Raw genomic sequence first — 21,549 nt, 5'->3', positions numbered from 1 at the left:
TGAGAAAATGGAAAGGAGGGGCTGGGAAATGCTTCAAGAAATATGGCTGTAAATTTCATGAATTTGGCAAAAGGCATATGCAGTTATTCATGAAAGTGACCGAAGCTCCCTTAGAAGTCCTTACCATGTTCAGCATGACCACCATCTAAAATTTAAAGACAAAAGAAATAACAAGAGCATCCCAAAAAGATGAACACAGTACCAGTAGTGAAGGTGAATCACAGGATTGTGGACTTCTCAGAAGATGCCCTGAGGCCAAAAGGACGGAAGCACTTTTCCAGCACTGAAAGAAAACCTTTGATGTGTAGTACATGACTTGCAGAACAAGCTGCAGTGCACTGATGCCATGGAATGCTAATCCTCAGCTAAAGATAACAAATGTGACACATAAAATACCTGGGTACACATCCGTGGAATCACACTGAAAAGAGCCAACTCTTAAACTTAGGTATTCTATACTTCCATTTGTATTTGACTCATGATGACCCACATTTATGGGATTGGAATGTAGGCAAATTAATGAGTTCTGGGAGGTAGGAACACAGAAAACTGACCAAATTCCTATGCCAAAAACTAAGGTGAAGATATTTGGTCAGTGAGCCAGCACTCAGTAGGCAGGGGCATTAGTGTTTAAACCTGACAACCTGAGTTCCAGCCGTAAATCCCAAGAGATCCTTAGGGTGTGCATACCTTCACACACATATGTATGTATGCATATGTGCATGCTCTCTCTCTCTCTCTCTCTCTCTCTCTCTCTCTCTCTCTTATTTAGAGACACACACCCCTCTCTAAATAAAAGTAAATGAAATAAGGTATTGATAACTTCCAAGGAAATTTTTTAAATACCTTTTAATACAATCATCTCACTTCTTCCTTAGTTGATATAATAAACTGTGAACATATGTATGCCATATTAACACAACATCTTAAAGTAATAAATATGTTTTAAATATTTAATTCTTATTTTGTTTGGTTGTATTTCAAGTGGTTTTTTTTTTCTGTGTAGTCCTAGCTATCTTGGAACTCACTCTGTAGACCAGGCTGGCCTCAAACTCACAGATCTGCCTTCTATGTCACCTGAAGGCTGGAATTATAGGCATGTGCTACTACTATATCCAGAATATATCAAAATGTGATATTCTTATGCAATACAAATCCTACACTTAGGGATCAGGGATCATTACAGAAGAGAGGTTACAAGGGTTGGAAAAGCCAAAAGATCAGGGTATTTTATGTAAGATTGTATTCTCTTGAAATACCAGAGATGCTATACCCATGAAGTTACTCCAACATGGCTGCCTAAACATGGAAGGTACCAATAGACATGCTAACACAGAAGGGGGAAAGGTCAAGAGGTTTCAATACAAGACAAAGACCTTTAGAGAGTGTAGAAATAGTCTTCCCTAAAGAAGAACACTCCAAGTAGTAATCCAATACCAAATGGTCAGCCCTGAAAAACATATACATACAATTAATAGACTTAGCAATTTTATACATGTGTGTATTATATTGTATGTAACATATATGTATAATATATTGTACATAATAAATACTATTATATATCCATATATGAACATACTTACATACACACACAAACATACACATTAAATAATTAGAGAAAAAGAGGCCATAGGTTTGAGAAAATGCAAGGCTGATATCTGTGGCAGAGGTTGGAGGGAAGCAAGCTAAGGAATGGGGGATGATGTAATTATTTTATAATTTCACAAAATAAAAAATAATAATAAAGGATTTTATTTTTAGTTAATGCAATCATCTGTGAATATACTTATGTCATATTAACACAACATTCAATATGTATTTAGTTAAGAATTAGAGGTATAAAATAAGTTTTCAGGAATGGCCAAAATCAGGTGAGTGAGAAGAGAATAAAAGTAAAATTTGTGTCAGGTTTATTTACAAGTATTGACTTGTATTTTATAGAAAATGGTTCATAAAACATCAAAATTTAGAAGTTCAGAATCTCAGTACAAACTGTTTGACTAAAATATAATATGGCATAGTGTGTATAGCACAAAGCTAAAAACAATTGACACTGGTTACTTTTAAGGACAGAGAAGGGTAGACAGTTGGTGGTTTGTCTTTAAATCTTCAGCAATTTAGACTTTTGAGCTATACACACATCTCACTGATAAAATAAAAAATAAACTTAAAAATTGAAATAATTACCTAGCTGTAGCTTTCTTTCATCTTGCTAGTTACTCTGTGATGGCTTGATTGGGTGAGACATATTCACTCTTCTGGAAATGTTTTAGAAGACAGAGGCACATTTTCAAATAATTTCTCAGTAGCCTTCCTCCACCTGATGGTATTGGCAATAATGTGACAACATGCTTTGATGCTCTAGTATATGGAACCAATGAAGGACATTTGAGAACAATGGTGGGCATGTGCTGCTATCCATCTTCTTGGCTCTTATTTTGGATCCTTGCCTCTATGAAGATAGAGGATTTGGGGCTTGGTAATAGAGCAGATCCATGTACTATGTTAATGATCCCATCTTTCTTCTTTATAACTCACTGAGGTCTGAGTGGCTGGAAAACAAGGGTATTAAAATGCAGCCACCAGCACAGTTATACCAACAAAGAAGGAGACAAATCAACCCCATAGATGGTTTTTAAATTGGATCAAAGGAGGAGCCATTCATTGCTCTCTCCAGTCTGGTATAGGCTAAGATTTGTGATTTGTACCTTGTTGAATTCATAATACCAAGGCCTGCCAGTATAGAGTCTCTTGTGTCTCTTGGAGATAGAAGTTCACATAACTGCTCTGTCCATGTGGAAGAAAGAATATTACTATCTTTTAAATGAAGAAAGCGAGGTGTCAATTGATTCCTGAGCATTGATGTGCACAATGAAGTTGAGGTCCTTTTTCTACACAAAATATAGGTAGCGATGGGAACCCAATGTATTCTAAATTTTCGGATCAGCATAGAGAGCAAGAATGTTACTTCATCATGGGAAAGAGGCTGACCTATTTGTTCATTTCATTCATTCACTCATCAGTTCAACCAATTCAATCATTTAGAATGTGGAGCTAAGCATTTAGATCCTGTATATATATTAGGGGTTAAATTAAATTGAGTCATTCTTTTCATGAAAGTTGGACTCTAGTGCAAAGTTCTTGGTCATGGCCTACAATCTCCTAAAGAGGGAATATTCTTTTTCTTTTCATTTTTGAAATCATATTTCTTTTTTTATTGCATATGTTTTATTTACATTTCAAATGTTATTCCCTTTCCTGGTTTCCTATCCATAAGCCCCCTCTACTAACCCCCTTTCCCCTTCTTCTATAAGGGTGCTCCCCAAGAGAATGTATTCTAATGGTCTTCTTCTTAGGGTCAAAGAATCAAGATCCCCTTCAGTGCTCTAGTGTGAGCAATGTCCAGGTGAGCTTGAGACTGGCAACAGACTGGCAAATAATGTATAATGTCAAATCATAAGTGTTATGAAGGAAACACATAAGATGAAGTAACAGAATGATGGGAGGATGGTATCTACCCTAACCACGCATGTCAGAGGAAACTTCACCAGGAGGTGGCATCTTCCCATCATTCTGCTACTTCACCTTATGTTGAGTTTAATTGTATAAGAAGGAGCATCCCAGGAAGAGAGAGCAGGCACTCACAAGGCTTGGATAGGAGAGATCTTGGCTGTTCCAGCCCTGAGGCCAGAGGCTCAGGCTTCCAGCCTGGGTCTTAAGTACGTAAGGGAGCCTGCCATTGCAAAGGGCAAGGTCCCCTTTCTTGTCTAATGCAATCTGGTTCCTGCTCTTGAGAAAGAAAATTAAAAATGTGAGAGATGGTAAGGAGCAGGAAGAGAAACTGTAATACACAAAGTGATAGGAAAGGATAGGTTCTTCCCCTGAAGTCTGTTTCTCCTCTACTCTTTCCCTCCCTCCCTCCCTCCCCCTCCCTCCCCTCCTTTCTTCTTTCTTCTCTTCTCCTTTCATTCCCTCTCCACTCCCACTCAGATTCTAAGGAATTGGAATTCTAGATGGGTCTGAGGCCTATGACACAGGTCTCTTTATCTCTGAAACAGCCCTTCAGTCTTCTCAATGGTCATGAGCACCATGCGCATACTTCCCTGTGGAAATGTAGGCCCCAAATGCCAGATTCTAATGTGAGCCTCCCTTGGTGGACAAGGGCACAGTAGAGATATCCTTGGATATACAAAAATCTAGTTTCCTAAGTTTATGAATGCTAATGGCACTCTGAGTGGTCCTCATCTTTCTATTAATATGCTGGGATTTTGGCTTCCTCCTCCCTCTGCAATCTGTTCATAATCCAAACATCAGTAGGAACGAGTGTCTGAAAACACCAACACATATCACATAAATATAAATAACAACATCCAACAATGGCTTCTTAGAACACAAATGGGACTCAAAATCTCTCCCTAGCCAATAAGCCCACTGTGGTCAATGTGTCCATATCTTTAAATATAAATGCAGCCCCTTCTCCCCTCTGTGCCATTCTCTTAGTGCAGATCTTCTAAAGCCATTAATATGAATTGAAAGAACAGGATAAGGAGTTAGCCTCTCAAACCCCTGAGTCTGCTCCTTCCACTCTCATTGTCTATGTGGTAGAATTTTCAGTGGCGCTTACCTCAGACACATTGTGAAGCTCTGATGACTCCAAGCCTGAGCACAACTTAGTCCCTTGTGCAGGTTAGAATGCTTCAAAAGAGTCAAATCCAAATGAAGCAAAATCACCACATGCCTGATACTTGCCTCAGTTATGTGTGAGGCTTTCATCCACAGGAGCCACACTAGGTTTCACAGAAAGTCCTCTGCTTCTGTAACAGTACAGATGTGAATGGCAAGTCTTGAATGTGCTCTCTTTTAAATCAAAGAAGAAAAATTTGTAAGAGCACACATGATTCTATCCGTGAAAGGTAGGCATCAATAAGATGGGGTCTATTGTTTCCATTCTATTAGGAGAGTGATGGGAGTTAAGGCAGAGAATGCTGACTTAGTGTCTACACTGTTGTTAGGCTTCATTCTTTGTTAGTTTTCACTTCCAATAATCAGTGTCCTGAAACTAATACCACCAACTGTGTGTGTTTGACAATCTAGTAAGCATTTCTTTACTTAGATGATGGTTTTCTGGGAAAGAAAACTGGCAGGACAAAGGGAGAGAGAGTCCTCTGTGTCAGGCTTTGCAGAGCTGTCTCACCCTTTGAGCTTCCTGGTAACTTGTAGGGAAGCACCCTATTTCTCATTGGACAGCTGAGGCAACCTTGGCTTAGGCAGCAAAAAGAGGCTGGATTCTGACTCAGGTCTGCTGACCTTAGAGTCTGTGACCTAAAGCAAGATGCATAGACAGAGAAGCATCACACTTCATCTGCAGCTTCTACTGACTGTCAAAGCACGGACAGAGCACAGCGAAGGGCCAGCTAAAGAAGAGCTGACTGTGACATTTACTCTCCAAGCAGGGGCATTCCTGAGATTTACAAGGTGCTATTATTTAAACTGGGCCTGACTAATACCCATTGCAGGAACTCTCTCTGAGTCAAAGAAAAGTCCAGATCCTTCTGCATGAGAGAAATGTGAAAAGTTCATGAAGCCTTGGGTTTTTCTTCGCAGGAAGTAGAAACTCCAAATCCCAGAGCTAAGGTTCAGGGCAGCTGGCATCTTACTCAGGAATATGATTCTTAAGTCCCAAGTTCCTTTCTACCATTTCTTCCCAAAGTCCATGAGTTTTACTTTTTTAAAGTACAGATTCACCCTGGGGCTAGGCATGAGACAAACATTGCAAACTGTACCTTTTATGTACTAACACATTTTCTTTCAAATCTGTTTTTGTCCCAGATATCCTGTCCCCATGTCCCCATATGGAGGCTCCCTCTGCATCAGGTCCTGGGGACTGGGCAGGAATACAGAGCTTTCCTTGTGCCAAATGCAGCATGCTTTGTGGTCTCGGAATTATTTTTCCCATCTGACTGTCCCATGTTTGTTCCTTCATGCTGACCCACGTGTTAATCTGTTCAGTCAATACTTTGCTAATCACTACTTTAATTCACCATGCTTTTATTGAGGAACAACTCTAGGGAGAATTCCTATTAATTGATGAAACTAAGAGGAAACTAAGGTATTAATACAAAAGTCTTCAAGAGTCTCACAGACTACTACAGGGTGTAGATAATTCTCACTGCCTCATAAGGGAGGTGCTAGGAGCACAAAAATGGCCATTGCCACCTGAAGATCGAAAGTCCGTGACATTATGTTGAATAAAAAGGTAAGAACATTGAGCAGTTGCATCCATTTATCTCTTACCATAGCTTGCCCGTCCGATAACTTGGATTTTGTAGGTTTGTGCCTAATGAGCCCTGACTGGTCAATATAATGGTTTCCCAGATATCTGGTGCTTTATTCTGTCACTGAGTTAAATATAGGAATGAACATGCTCAAAAAGTCTCTTGAACATGGTTTCTTAATTGTCCTGAGCATCATAAGTTGGGAGGCTTATCAGCTGTGCAGTGTTTTACACTTCACTTGTGAAACGCTGTATCACAGAATCCAGAGTGCATCTTGGACATCTTCACTGTTGTACTGGAAGAATCCATGGTGACCGGCAGGTAGGCTACACCTTCAGAATCTTGGGTCTCATTGAGTAGTAGTGACTTTGAGAGGCAAAACTAAGAACAAGACTAGGCGTTTCAGACAGAGACACATTAAAGAAAGTCTCAGACTTAGGAAAGCAGAGTGAATTGAATGGTGGAAGATGATTCAGTCACAAGGTGTTGAGATGTGAAGCACTAAGAAAAATGGTGGGTGGAAGGAAACAAAAATATTGTCAGGTAGTAGAAACTGCAAGGGTGGAACTCATACAGATAAGCGTGACTTCTTCATACCGGCACTTGGAAGTATGGGTTGCATATTTTAAGAAGTCATTTAAAAATCTTTCCCACTAAGTTCCACAAGAAGAAGGTCTCATAGATAGTCTAAACATTGATGGGCCTGGTGTCTTTGTGGACAGCAATTCCCTTCACTTAGGAGTATCAACATCTGCCTTTGCGGCCACTCTAGGCATCTGATGAGATGAGGAGGCACATTTCTCAGTATATGCAGTTGTTCTACTTGCACTATCACTGGGTAATCATTTGGTGTCTGGAAAGATCTGCACAGCAGAGGTGCCAGCTAGCACAGACATGGGAGGTAATAAGGGCCTGATAGTGAAAGGGGCTTCTTAAAGAGAAGTTACAGGGAATGGGACATGGAGACATTGTTTCATCAAGACTTGTCTGTGTGAGAAGGATAAAATAGAAGAACTCAATGGAAGAGGAGAGTAGTTATTTCATGCTTGACTCTGTCCACAGATTCAGACTTTCAAATGATCTATGGCCTAATAGTGACGAGTATTCATAATCCCAACACCCTGGTAAGAAAACAGGCTTGCTCCCAAACCAATGTGCACATGCCATCTCCTCTTGATTATGTCTTTGCCCTTCCCTGTGTTCTTTCCATTCTCCCACCTTCTGTTTACAGTGCCATTCTTAGCTGCCAGCCTGCTCAAGCCAAGGTGCTGGAGAATCAGAAAGGAGATTAAGGTAACCTCCAACCTCCTGCACTCCCTGCAGGCCTTGCCACAGGTTTCCAGTGCCCTTCACTCTCCAGTCTTTGCCACTCCATAGCAAATGTTCCAACTCTCCTGGGTGCTGTGTTCTAGGAATATTACCCAGTCTAACATGGCTTGCTTTTCTCAGTAATGAATGAGCTGGGTGGGTGCCTAGAACGCTATTAAAGCTCTTGATTCATTAGTTTTCCTGTCTCCTTTGGCCTAGTGATTATAACATCATCTCACTATCATTTGGTACTGCTCTTGGTAATCTAGCCAGATGGAAAAAGCCCAGTGGGGAGGGTTTGAAGACCAATGGAATAGTTACTCCTCAGCTTTCTTTCCTTAAGGTTCATAGGGCACTTCCAATGGGGCCCAGCAAATCACACTCAGTGATAGGAAGGACAGGGACATCACTCTTATGGAATCCATGCCTGGAGAGAAAACTCATGGCCATGAACACAGGAGTCAGTAAATACAAAATGATTGATTGAATGAATGGGTGGATATTTGTTTGGGTAGATGGCTTTACTGGTTGGTTTTGTGTGTCAACTTGACACAAGCTGCAGTTATCACAAAGAAAGGAGCCCCCTTAAGGAAATCTGTGGGTGATGCCATCCCGGGGCTGGTAGTCTTGGTTTCTATAAGAAAGCAAGCTGAGCAAGCTAGGGGAAGCATGTCAGTAAGTAGCATCCCTCCATGGCCTCTGTATCAGCTCCTGCTTCCTGACCTGCTTGAGTTCCAGTCCTGACTTCCTTTGGTGATGAAGAGCAATGTGGAAGTGTAAGCTGAACATACCCTTTCCTCTCCAACTTGCTTCTTGGTCACCACGTTTTCTGTAAGAATAGAGGCTAAAACAATGAGTGAGCAGACTGATAGGTAGTTGGGTGGATAGTTGAATAATTGAATTGGTGGATAGATAGGTGGACTGTTAGGTGTATTGTTAGGTGTGGGACACTTTGAACAGTTTCTCTACAAATGTTACAACTAACAAAGCTGACCTATTTGGGAATTTTGACTCACAGAGATCTTAAATGTATAGCATATTACCATCTGTAAAATGTGGCATTGGTCTAATTTGTTACTAATTCATTATTTTACATTGATCCAACAGACAGTAAAGTGAAATTGTTCCTGTCTTTAAAATACACAAGGAAGCATCCTTATAAGATTGCATGAAGTAAGTGCTGAGTCTAAGTCCTTGCCAATTTATGTTCACTGTGAACAGTATGAACAGGTCCAACAACCAAGGCTGTTTAGAAGCTTCTAGAATTTGCCAATGCAAAGTTCTGGAAACCTCCTAAGGATGAATGATGCAGTTTGAATACTCTCCACACCTTATGAAGTTAATTGACTCCATGTCAAGGCATTCTCAGGAGGGCAATTGCTGCCATTAACTCTGCTTGCTTGCTAGCTTCAGGTCTGATAAGCAAGGAGAAATATTCATGTGCAAAAGCATTCCTGAGAAAGCTAATGGATATACCAAGAGGGAGGAAGGGGTTGGTGTTGAATAATCCATAGTAAAAGGCTCACAAGAAATCTTGGTTGACAACAGATTGGAAAAAGATCTTTACCAATCCTACAACAGATAGAGGGCTTATATCCAAAATATACAAAGAACTCAAGAAGTTAGACTGCAGGGAGACAAATAACCCCATCAAAAATGGGGTTCAGAGCAAAGAATTCACAGCTGAGGAATGCCGAATGGCTGAGAAACACCTAAAGAAATGTTCAACATCTTTAGTCATAAGGGAAATGCAAATCAAAACAACCCTGAGATTTCACCTCATACCAGTGAGAATGGCTAAGATCAAAAACTCAGGTGACAGCAAATGCTGGCGAGGATGTGGAGAAAGAGGAACACTCCTCCATTGTTGGTTGGATTGCAAACTGGTACAACCATTCTTGAAATCAGTCTGGAGGTTCCTCAGAAAATTGGACATTGAACTACCTGAGGACCCAGCTCTACCTCTCTTGGGCATATACCCAAAAGATGCCCCAACATATAACAAAGACACGTGCTCCACTATGTTCATAGCAGTCTTATTTATAATAGCCAGAAGCTGGAAAGAACCCAGGTGCCTTTCAACAGAGGAATGGATACAGAAAACGTGGTACATCTACACAATGGAATATTACACAGCTATCAAAAACAATGACTTTATGAAATTCATAGCAAATGGATGGAACTTGAAAATATCATCCTGAGTGAGGTAACCCAATCACAGAAAAACACACATGGTATTCACTCATTGATAAGTGGCTATTAGCCCAAATGCTTGAATTACCCTAGATGCACAGAACATATGAAACTCAAGAAGGATTACCAAAAGGCGAATGCTTCACTCCTTCTTTAAAAGGGGAACAACAATACCCTTGGCAGGGAATAGGGAGGCAAAATTTAGAACAGAGGCAGAAGGAACACCCATTCAGAGCCTGCCCCACATGTAGCCCATATATATACAGCCACCAAACTAGATGAAGCAAAGAAGTGCAGGCTGATAGGAACCGGATGTAGATCTCTCCTGAGAGACACAGCCAGAATACGGCAAATACATAGGCGAATGCCAGCAGCAAACCACTGAACTGAGAACTGGACCCCCGTTGAAGGAATCAGAGAAAGGACTGGAAGAGCTTGAAGGGACTTGAGACACCATATGAACAACAATGCCAACCAACTAAAGCTTCTAGGGACTAAGCCACTACCCAAAGACTATACATGGACTGACCCTGGGCTCCAACCTCATAGGTAGCAATGAATAGCCTAGTAAGAGCACCAGTGGAAAGTGAAGCCCTTGGTACTCCCAAGACTGAACCCCTAGTGAACGTGATTGTTGGGGGGAGGGTGGTAATGGGGGAAGGATGGAGAGGGGAAGCCCGTATAGAAGGGGAGGGGGAGGGGTTAGGGGGATGTTGGCCCGGAAACCAGGAAGGGGAATAACAATCGAAATGTAAATAAGAAATACTCAAGTTAATAAAGATTAAAAAAAATTAAAACAAAAGGAGGGCTTTCTCAACTCCACAAGCCCTGGAGAGTCCCCAAAAGACAAAATTTATTTTTTTAAAAAAGGGTATTTTTAAATTTACACTTCAAATGTTATCCCCTTTCCCAGTTGCCCATGCATAAACCCCCTATCGCAACCGCCATCCCCTTTCTTCTATGAGAGTGTTCTCCCACCCATCCACCCACCCCTTCCCACCTCCCTGCCCTGACATTCCCATACACTGGGGGGGGGGCGCTAAGCTTTGAGAGGACCAAGGGCTTCTCCCTCCAATGGTGCCCAACAAGGCCATCCTCTGCTACATATGCAGCGGGAGCCATGGGTCTGTCATGTGTACTCTTTGGGTGGTAGTTTAGTCCCTGGGAGCTCTGGGTGGTTGGTATTATTGTTCTTATGGGGTTGCAAACCCCTTCAGCTATTCTCAGTTCAATGGTTGAATGCTAGCATTCACCTCTGTATTTGTCATGCTCTGACAGAGCCTCCCAGGAGACAGCTATATCAGGTTCCTGTCAACATGCACTGCTCTTAACCATCATTTAGGGCGACCTCATGAGCCTTATCACTAGGCAGAGCTCCCTTCACTTGCTATTTTCTTTGTGAGATTCTTGCATGTTTCTGCATGTGTCTGTAAGTTATTCATTCTTATTGCTGATAGAATTCTATTATGTGAGAATACCACAATTTATTATTCATTTTACATTGACAAGTACTTGGGTTGCATCTAGTTTAGGGCCATTACAGATTGATATTTTAATATTTTACTCTTTCTGTGGGGAAAGAAATACATGCTGTTCATAGTGGTCCACACATCAACATGGAAATGCTGGACTCATGGGGAGTGTGTGTCTATCTTCATTAGATCCAAACAGACTCCCAAAGCAGCTGGACCAATCTCTTTCCTCCAGCAATGAATGGCCATTCCCAACACTCCATTTTCCCAGACTCTTGTTATTTTCTGTAGTTTGAAGTTTAGTCATTTTGATAATGATAATGCTGCTTTATTATTGTTTTTAGCCTGGAATCTTTTGTGAATCATGAAAGTTGATACATTTTATATGTTTATTAAATCCACAGGCAGTGTCTTGGTACACGAAGACCACAGTTAGAAGGTTAACTGAAGCTGGGAGGTGAAAGGGCTCGAAGACTGTGGGATGCCTTCCTTCCTGGACTACCCTCCCGTGGGACCGTTCAAGATGGAGAGTATGGAGATAGAGAGAGATAGAAACAGAAATGAATCAATAGATCGATGACAGACAGAGCCTTGTCCTACTTCCTAATATGACCTTATGCTGAGTCTTGCATGAACATGCGGAAGGAATGGCATGACATAGTTCACTGCTCCCAAACACCCCTTCCTCAGAAACCCCTCTCCAAGCCAAGGATGGTCCTTGGCAACTGCGTGGAAGAGAGAGAATATGCAGTATTTGAAGAGGAGATACAGATTCCGTTCATAAATTAGCAAAGCATATATCTTTCTGTGATGTTAAAGTCTTGGCCACAGTTTTCAATGAACTCTGGTTCAGTTACCAACTTATAAAGGAACTTACGGGAACACTTTAATATAAGAACACTTAAAAATCCATCAAATGCCATTCATCAAAATCAAATTTATTATATTAATGTAATTTCCTTCCTTTATGTAGCCTTTACTCTGTACCAGGTAGATTTTTTATTTTACACCACACTGTGAAAGGACTTAAATCACTTTGTCAAATAATGGCATGAAGCAGGTAGCCGTGTCTGGATATACAAGCGAGTGTACCTGCACAGTAAATACTCACACCTCACAGAACACTCCCAGTACTGATTTCCTCTTTTCCCTCATTCTTTCAACATTATTATCTGAGGGTCATCTGTTTCCACACACTGTCCTATTATAGGACACAGTATGCAACACAGGATATGATCTAGTATACAACACAAGAAAAAGGACCATTCACCTTAAGTTTATAGTCTATATATCTGTAAGGTGAAGGATTACAGAACCCAAACAAAAGTACAACTCACTCCCACCTCCCACTCCCTGGTGTGTGTGTGTGTGTGTGTGTGTGTGTGTGTGTGTGTGTGTGTGTGTGTGTGTGTCTGCATGTGCACACCCATGCACACCTATATGTATCCATCTATATTAGCGAATCATGGAGTAAAGAATTGTTTAAAAGTAAAGCAGTATCTACTGAAAGACTGGCTTCAAGAAGTATGTGACGGGATATAAGGACTCTAAGTGATCCATGAGATTCCCACATGCAATTATTTATAAAGTTCTTGAGAATTTGACTTTACTAATGAAGCATGCAAAAAGAAACCTTGCATGTCTCATCTGAAGTGCAAGGTGGTGTCATTGTCTCCTAATCACATCCTTGGAGAAAATAGCCCTATTTCAATGTTCAGGGGATGGGAGCGAACCTAATTTTAGGGGAAGGCTTTCTGGAGACACATTCCATTCTAGATCTTAATATTTTTATAAATTCATAAGCATCTAAGTATACATGCACACAAAATATATCACATATATAATACATATTGGTATAACATATTGGTAATACATATTGGCATAACCTCCTTTAGAGCATCATACAGTTTTTTTGGAAGGATTGAAAGTTCACAACTTGTTACTTGTCATTTTGGCCTTGAGCATGTCTTCTAATTTTTTTTGAGGGGGGGAATTGTAATTTTTTTATTGGAAAACAAGTATACAGCTTGGAATAGATTTGAGGCAAATTGTGCCATAAGATTTTCTTTAAGTGGCTAAACAAAGTTTAAAAAGCAAGTAGCAATAAATGAAAATGTTTCTGGTACAATCCCAGTAGTACAAAAACATAGTGTATGAATACCCGGATAAAATACCCATTTTGCAATAGTACAACTTTTAAATGCATATTGTTGACTGTCCACAGTCCATGCAGAGTTACAACTCCACACTTCAACAACAATGTGCTGACGGTTCCTAAAAGGCAAAACCCAGATGTTCCCTCATTTAACCAACTCCATCAAAGTTTAGATGTGCTGAAGGGCTTTGATATATCCAGAGGAAGCTACATGCAACACGATACTTGATCAATTTTCTAAAATAAGGCAAAGGACAACGATATAAGATCAGGGAAAAAAATGGAGGAATGAAGTCCTAATTACTATACATGCATGTTTTTTGACAGTAGTGGGGAAACCTATTACAGATAAGTTACAAGCAAGAAAAGGCAAATAAACAATTTTGTACTAGAAATTTCTCACCTTCTGTATAGTAGCTTCACTTTGCTATCATCATTTGTACAAACTCTTCAGAGTTTAGCTGACCATCCCCATCAATGTTTGCTTCCCTTATCATTTCATCAACTTCTTCATCGGTTAACTTCTCTCCAAGGTTTGTCATCATGTGACAAAGCTGTACTGCACTAATATAGCCATTGCCATCCTTAGAATACACACAGAATACTTCCTTAATTTCTTCTTTACTGTCTGTGTCTTTCATTTTTCATGCCATCATTGTAAGAAATTCAGGGAAGTCAATAGTGCCATTACCATCCACATCTACTTCATTGATATGTCCTGTAGGTCTGCTTCTGTGTGGTTCTGCCGCAGAGACCCCATCACTGTCCCCAGCTCCTTTGCTTTTATTGTCCCATACCTGTCTTTGTCAAATAGTGAGAAAGCTTCTTTGAATTAATCTGCTATTCAGTCAGTTGGTCAGCCATGCTGCAAGAGATTCGATCAATCACTCAACGAGCTCATTCTACTCCGACTAATTCTCCTCCACCCTCAGATCCTCATAATGGCCTTGAGCCATTCAGCGAATAAGTCTTGTCCCTAATTCGAGCCTTAGTCATATAACAGACCATGTCAAATCTCTGGATTTTATTTTTTATTGGACTTTTAAAATTTACATTTAAAATGTTATCCCTTTCCTGGTTTCCTGTCCATGAACCCTCTATCCCATCCACCTTCCCACTTCTACTTCTATGAGGATGCTCCCCCACAACCACGCACCCCTTTCCACCTCCCTGCCCTGACAGTCCCCATCACTGGGGAGTCCATCTTTGGCAGAACCAAGGGCATCTCCTCCCATTGGTGCCTAACCAGGTCATCCTCTGCTACATATGCAACTGAAGCCATGGGTCTGTCCATGTGTATTCTTCCGGTGGTGGTTTAATCCCTGGGAGCTCTGGTTGGTCGGTATTGTTCTTATGGGGTTGCAAGTCCTTTCAGCTCCTTCAATCCTTTCTCTAACTCCTCCAATGGGACCCCATTCTCAGTTCAATGGTTGGTTGCTAGTATTCACCTCTGTATTTGTCATGCTCTGGCAGAGCCTCTCAGGAGAAGCTATATCAGGCTCCTGTCAGCATGTACTTCCTGGCATTAGCAATATTGTCTAGGTTTGGTGGCTATATGTATATGGACTGAATCCCTAAGTAGGGCAGACTCTGGATGGCCATTCTTCCAGTTTGTGCTCCAAACTTTGTCTCCATATCTCTCCTATGAATATTTTTGTTACCCCTTTTAAGGAGGACTGAAGCATCTGCACTTTGGTCTGTGGAATGTATTTTGGGTAATTTGAGCTTTTGGGCTAATATCCACTTATCAGTGAGTACATACCATTATTTTTTTTTTTGTGATTGGGTTACTTCACTCAGGATAATATTTTGTAGTTCTATCCATTTGAATAAGAATTTCATTAAGTCATTGTTTTTAATGGCTGAGTAGTATTCCATTGTGTAAATGTACCACATTTTCTGTATCCATTCCTCTGTTGAAGGACATCTGGGTTCTTTCCAGCTTCTGGCTATTATAGATAAGTCTGCTATGAACATAGTGGAGCATGAAGATGGGTTTTCTGCCAGCGGGATCTGGGTACAGAGAGCTGTCGGACCGGGTCAGTTCTGGGAGCAGGCACAAACTGGGAGGATCCTGTCCCAGACTGCTCAAGGGTTTGTCTGTTCTGAGGGCTCTAAGAGGATCCCTTGGAACAAAAGTGTTGGTCTTACCTCTGCTCTCAGGTGTCTCAGCACTCCTGGTGACTGGCTTTCAGCTCTTGTCTCTGAATTTTATCAGCCTTTATCCCCTTTCATTGAAAGGTCATCTATGATTCCATATTGGCTGACAGGATAAAGCTCTAACTGGCTTTCATCCAAATATGCCACAGTCTGGACTCAATTTACTTGCTTCTCCACTCTTCTATCCACCTTTCCCAATATGGATTCTGGGCACATCAAACAGGCTAACCATTCTCTTGTTTAGAAAGTGCTTTTGGCTTCCAGCTTTGAACCATTACATGTACCCTTAAACAACCTAAACCCTGTACAATATGTACACCAAACCTTCTGGGAACATTTGGTGCTTAAACCTTCCTGCTGTGTCACCCGGAATGCACTTTGCCCTATTGTCTCTAAATGTGATTGGTCTCTTTTTGAGAAAGTCCTTTCTGCTCCATAGGACCCAGATAAAAATGTCCGACCTAAATGAGAAATGCCTCACCTGGGCCCTAATTATGATTTTGATCTTGAGTTAACCCTTTAAGAGCAGCAGAATATCCATATCTTTATCTTAAACTGGTGCCTGATGATTATCATGAAAGTGCTAAGCAAGAAATTTAAAGTTTTATGCATTGTAGCCTGCGTGTTTCGGGTGCAAACTTGTGGCCTTTAAGTTTTCCACATACTGAATAACTACTCCACAGCCTAGTAATTTACCAGTAACATATATCTAGAATTATAAGTAATAAATAATGTTTGATTATTTACCTATTATTGAGGTTTAGAAAGAGGAAAAACAAGAACACATAAAGTTGATATAGGCAGATGAATGCTGAAAATGTTAAACTGTGGTGTAGCCCAGAGCAGAATTAGGAGGGCATGCTCAGGAGAACGGATGGCAGGATTCAATAGTAAAGCTGGCGATTGGCAGGGCAGAAGTCGAAGCTTTTCTCTTCTTCAAGCTTGAGTCAGTGGAAATGTCACCTTGCAGGCAAACCTGGAGAGCTGAGGCTTTGAAGGGGTTTCAGAATGCACTTACCTTCTGTGAGGGAGGGAGCAGGGAGACTGGCTGAGAACACATCAAAACCATACCTGTCTACTCTGACAGGCTGCCAGGAGCTTTGGTCCCACTGGACAAATTTTGATAATCTAAAGGCAAGCACTCTGCCATTTTGCTAGCTCAGGAAAAGAGGCTGAGTTTTCACTAGTGTCAAAGTAGAAATAAAGACTTTCTCTGCCTGACAGGGAAAAAGAGTGACCCACACAGAGCTAAAGACCAAGGCTGAGTTCTGGAGGGGTTGCCGCAGGCAAAAGTGAGAAAATGGTGTGACTTTGACAGTGGCATCTTCCATCTGTACTTAAAGGACCATTCTAAACTGGCCTGAGGTGCAGCTCCTAGGATGTCATGTGACATGAGAGATGCTAGGAAGGAGGTGACCAAGGGCATCACACTCATTCTGACTTTCTATCACTGAAAGTCATGCCCTTGACTATGTGAATGAAATTAGCTCACCGAATATATGTTGTGTTTATACCAAGCTCAGGTCATAAAAAAACATTAAGTGCCTTACCAGAATGCATTTACTGTAAACTAAGGTGCTATGGCTTGAATATGAAATGTTCTCAATAGACTCGTCTTTGAATCCTTGGCCTCCAGCTGCTGGTGCTATGCGGGAACAATCTATAAATTTAGAAACTAGAAATTAGAGGAAGGTCATAGTTCAATAAGGACATGTCCTTGGTGTATATTCTCCTTGGCCCTTTCATTTTCTACTTTGCCGTCTCTCTGCTAAGAGCTGAGTGCAAAGGGCCAAGCAACCCTGTGTTCTGTGACCAGGAGTCAAAATGGAATCCTTCGTCTCTGTCAGTTATTTTTGCCAGGTGCTAGGACAAAGTGATGAGAGCTAATTACTGCACAAATTATAAAAGAGAATGTGAAAGAACCAAGTTGAAGTAAAAGAAGAGAATTGCACAAGGATAAAAATCATCTGGGTCTGTGAAGCACTACAAGAGTACTAAGATCTGCCTCTGGGCTTAAGACAACCCAACAGAAGATGTGTGCACAATGCTTCCTCTCAGGTATCAGAACTTAGATACCTGAGAGGCTCCGAGGACTCCTAACCCCAGTAGCAGCAGTGACTGCTGTTTGCGCTTGATATGGTCTAGGGGTTGTTCTAAGTGGTTGTATTATTTTATCTAATCTCATAATGACCCTGTAGGTGCACTGTTGGATAGAATCACTTGGAACCATTGTCTTTCGTTTGTACCTTCCTGAAGCACAGCAGTTGTAATTCAGAGATGATGTGGACAGAGTGCCACCAGCAGCCCCAGTTACCTCAGATCTGAATGCAGAGGTGATTAGCACACTGGGCTATTGAAGCCATGACCTTGGTGGTTTCTTAGTCCCACCAAGAAACTTAGTTCTCCCAAGTCAAATATGACCCTATGATGTCCCAGTTTTTAGATTTTGAGAGATTGTGGTTTCCTGGGCATTTAGTTCAATTCTTTTTCTCTCCTTTAGTTAATTGCTCCTGCAGGTCCAACCCACTTTGCCCCCTACAGTCCTGAAGGGGCTGTCATCCCGTGCTTCCCTCCACTGAGTCCTTTTCCTCTTAGAACATCTTGATTCATGTACCATACTTAGACTATTACAGGCAGATGGTAATATCTACTTTATAGATAAAGTGACTGAGGCTGGCTCACACCCGTAATCTCAGTCCTTGAATATAGAGGCATGAGGATTGCCATGCGTTCCTGGCCAGCCTGAGTCTTAGAATGAACTACAGGATAGTCTGGACTACATATCATCATCATAATTTTTATCATCATCATTGAGATCATCAACATCAACAACTTAAAGAAATCAAGGTACAAATAATTTAAGGTTTGCACAAAGACACATACTTTATAGGGCAGTGGACATCTTAAGCTCTTCTATTTTGAAACTGGAAGTTGGGATTAGAGGGACAAAAGAAAAAAAAAGGTTCTTACATCTCTCAGTTTATGATTTGGGATGAGTCATATAGAATGTGAAGCTCAGGGAAGCCCTCCTGTTTCCACTTCCTCGCTTGGCCTCCTCCCATGAGCCATGTCTTGAACCCTCAGTGTGGGAGTCACAGTTATTGTGTTTATGTTAACTGCTTCAGGGAGGCATGGAGCTTGACCTTGGCTGGAGAAGTCATTCAGTCCAATAGTCCCTCTGGGAAAACTTCCCACACTGCTGTTCATGACACTTCCTGGGCCTGTGACAGGCAGCTGGATGGAACACAGCCTCAGGCCTCTACAACAGAGAGAGATGCCTGATTGCCTGTTAAATTGGAATACTCACTAGGACATCTGAAACAAGGGAAAGAAAAATGTCAGCAGTCTTTGTAGGGTTGAGTTGTTGGAGCAGAGCTGGCAGGAAGGGCTGGCCTCTGTCGGTGGCTAGTGGTATGACTTTAGACTTGGGTCTTGCTTTTGAGGGTAGAGGTGGACCAATGTGAGTACAGGGTGCCTTTCAGCCCCAGCAGGCTCTTGGGAAATGTGAAATAGTTACTCAGTTTTTGCAGTGCCACCAAATGCAGCGCGTCATAGGTTGGTTAGTTCAAAACAAGCCGTCAAGAAGTAAGACTCGAGAGAAACTGCAGTGGGTAAGGATAGTCCTGGGGTGATTTCCAAAGCTATGTTTTCTGAATGAAGCTTGGTGGTTCTCTTTGGAAAGCCTGCACATATCAGGTGAGAAAGCATGTTAGGGGCAGGAACATACCTGAGCATGCTTAGTTAAGGAATGCACACATAAGCATGCTCAGTTTAAAGTCAGAGCCAAAAGGAAAAATAGTGGACACACTGTGAAACATGATTAGCTAGCCCAAGGTTGTGGAACACATATTCAAAAGGTTAGTATGGCCGGCAGGAACACTTTTAGGCGCGCTCAGTTTGCATCACAGAGTTGGTAGTCAGAAATCCTCTGGTCATGCTGAGTTTTCTGTAGGAAGTTTTAGCTAGTCACAACACAGGCATTTTTGAAGGTGTAATGCAGGAGCTTGCTTCTGAAGGTGCTTGCATCTTTTGGCTAACGGAAGTGTTTGATAGCAGACTTGGGACTTTGCAGAGAAGTCGTGAGCTCCTTGACTGGGTTACATAATAAATCACACTGTAGTGCAAAGCCTTGTAAAAGACAATTCAGGGAGAGGATGGCCAGGCTTGGATTAGGACTTGGCTTTGCTCACAAACACTGGCACCATCCTGAAGCCTTCATGACTTCTGTACCACCGCTTTCTTGGTGCTTCCATCATGGAAAGACCAACCCAAGAAACTGGCGACTGTCAGGGATTTTGTTTCTTGGTGATCTGGAGTCATCTGGAAGGAAACAGGGAAATGAGGAGAGAGAGGTCAAGAGAGGAAGTGGTAGAAGAGGAAGAGATGAAGGTCAGTCAGAGGAGAGGAGAAGACCATGGTGGCTCTTGGTACTTTATCACCTACTTGAAGAAAATGGTACATCTGAATCCATCCCTTTTTCAGTCTGGACACTGGGCCTGTGGGAGGGACTGAGGACTGTCATTGTTACGGCAGGTTCATGTTGTTTCCAGAGCTCTGCATATAATGATTCAACTCTTGTATTCTTGTGCCATTGTGGCTACTGGCTTGACTGTCCTCTCATCCAAACTTATGTGTAGCACCTGGATCCCTTCTCTTCCTTACACCTCCATTCTATCTCAGCACCTCCTCCAGGTCAGTTTCTCTCAGATAGGAGGCAGATTACGTCTTGTTCCATGTAGTTCATTACAGACAGCTCTTCATCATCAGTAGTGGAAGAAAGGCAGAGTTAAATATGGCTTCGAAGAACATGCTCAAATAACACGTACTCATTCTTCCTTATTTATTCACTTGATGTCTGCCTTTACAAATCTAAAAGGCTTCCTTACATTGCTGTTTCTTGATTTACGATGTTATTAATTTCATTTCAGATCTAATCTATTGAGTTTCCTTTTTGCAAGACAAAACCTGTTTCACTACCACCCCATTAACCCCAGGCTTCTTTAGCATACACAAATGCCCTGTCCCATAAGCTTCCAGAATTACACGTTTGGATAGATTGTATTTATATTATAATTTACCATAGAATACTGTTTTTGATTTAGGCTATGTGTCACCATGATTAATCTTCTTTCACAGCACTTTTTATTTCCCCTGGAATTAATAAGAGCTTGACATTTTGTTTGCTTAATCATCTCTATTATTATCATTAATTTGATTCAAATTCTCTATGTCTTGTCTAAGTCTCCTCCAAAGATATTCAAACTCCCTGGGCATTTGAACGACTTCTTCTCTTTGGAGAATGCTTTGCTGGAGTTTTCCTACTATTGGATGACATGCAGTGTCTAATGTGGACCTTTCATTTCCTTTTCCTGTTGGTCCCTTCTGCATCTTTTGTTCTATGTCCCAGAGTTGATGACTTTATTTTTTCAATCTATTCCTTTGCTTTAGTCAATCATTGTAGCCTTTGGTAGCTTCCAGGCAATGGGTACAGGAACACCTGAAATTTCAGGCTGCGAAGTTTATGTATGACTTTGTCCTCACACTATATGAGAGTATATAGTTTTAATTTGGATAAAATTACCTTTGAGAGAGTTAAAGGCATCCCTTCATCATTTTTTGCTTCGTGACTTGCTTTAGGATATGTGAGCACCTTATTTTTCCACTGGAAGTTTATGTGATAATGCCTTATCCCATTGTTCTGAATTATTTTGAGAATAACATTTAATTTATTCTGTTTCCCCATTGAGTGAAACTTTGGAGTCCTTTCAATTAAAAAAGTGAAGGTGTTCAGTTCTTGGAAATTTTCTTAAAATATTTCTTAAGTGATTCTTATCCCCTGTGGGGTTTTTTGGCTTTATTTTGTTGTGCTAGCCTATGAACTTTGGAGATAGGCTCTCTCTAGCCCAGAATAACCTTGAATTCTTAGTTCTCCTGCCTCAGGCTACTGAGTGCTAAGACCATAGGCAAACAGTACTGCCTCCCCAAG

General features: G+C 41.2%; 1 pseudogene; it reads right to left on the bottom strand.

The window, feature by feature from the left end:
- Nucleotides 1-13,822: 13,822 nt before the first annotated feature.
- On the bottom strand, nt 13,823-14,267 carry LOC116883859 (annotated as a pseudogene).
- Between the last annotated feature and the right edge of the window lie 7,282 nt (nt 14,268-21,549).

The sequence above is a fragment of the Rattus rattus genome, chromosome 14, assembly GCF_011064425.1.
Source record: "Rattus rattus isolate New Zealand chromosome 14, Rrattus_CSIRO_v1, whole genome shotgun sequence".
Classification (NCBI taxonomy): domain Eukaryota; kingdom Metazoa; phylum Chordata; class Mammalia; order Rodentia; family Muridae; genus Rattus; species Rattus rattus.
This window is presented reverse-complemented; position numbering and strand designations above follow the sequence as displayed.